Consider the following 1,065-nt stretch of genomic DNA (forward strand, 5'->3'; position numbering starts at 1 on the left):
AAAAAAAGAATCCATTCTAAAATTCTTCTAATATTCTAATATGATTTCTTTTGACATCTTTCTTTTATTTGTGGTTTAGGTGTATGTAATTGTATTCTTTCTTCTTAGGTATTACACTGTCAAGTCTTATTTCTCATTGTAACTTCCATGATAGCTATGTCTTTACTGATATGTTTGTTAGTATGATTATAAAACAATTACATGGGCTGGGAATTTAAGTCAGTAGTGAGTGGAGTATGTGAAAAGCATGTGAAAGAACGTGTGTTTAATCCCCAGGGTGAAAGACATTGAAAATGCTCATATTCCAAGACAACTTTGCTTAAAATGGCTTTAACATAACCCTACAAATATTTTTTGGAATGCAAACTATGGCAAATTACACTTGGAGGAAGAAATGCAAAGCGAGATAGCCTCTATTGTCTCAAGACTCGTGGTCTATGTGGTGAAAATATCATATCAAGAAATATTTAGAAAGTTTTTTAATAGGTTCTATGTTATAAATTAAACTTGCATATGAAAGTATGATAATGAAAAAAGGGGGATTCGTTTGGTTTTGCATGGTTGCTTCTTAATGAAAGTGATATTTGACCTGCATATTGAAGGATGAGTTAGTCATTTGCAATATTGGGTAAACAGAAAGCTAGACTTTGGAGATAAACGGTTGGAAAAGTGAACTGGCTTGACACATCTTTTAGAAACACACAAGGGAGTGACGAGAGGCTTTGTCTGGTTAAGCAGTTCTTCTGTGAGCATGTTAATGTGCTGGATGGTTTGTGCTTTCATCACATTCCTTAACAGGTCAAAATGCAAATCTTTGTGAAGACCCTGACTGACAAGACCTTCACCCTAGAGGTGGAGCCCAGTGATACCATTGAGAATGTGAAGGCCAAGATCCAGGATAAAGAGGGCATCCCCCCTCAGCAGCAAAGGTCCATCTTTGCAGGCAAGCAACTGCAAGATGACTGAGGCCCTCTCTGATTATAACATCCAGAAAGAGTTGACCCTGCACCTGGTCTTCTGGCTATTAATTATTCAGTCTGCATTCCAAGTGGGCAGTGATGGCAT

At 37.3% G+C, this 1,065-nt stretch overlaps 1 protein-coding gene across 1 annotated transcript in view; it reads left to right on the forward strand.

Moving 5' to 3' along the window:
* The window catches only part of Smpx (small muscle protein X-linked), a 133,229-nt gene that overhangs the window by 21,959 nt on the left and 110,205 nt on the right, over positions 1–1,065 (forward strand). The window lies entirely within an intron of this gene.

The sequence above is a fragment of the Mastomys coucha genome, chromosome X (assembly GCF_008632895.1).
Source record: "Mastomys coucha isolate ucsf_1 chromosome X, UCSF_Mcou_1, whole genome shotgun sequence".
Lineage (NCBI taxonomy): Eukaryota > Metazoa > Chordata > Mammalia > Rodentia > Muridae > Mastomys > Mastomys coucha.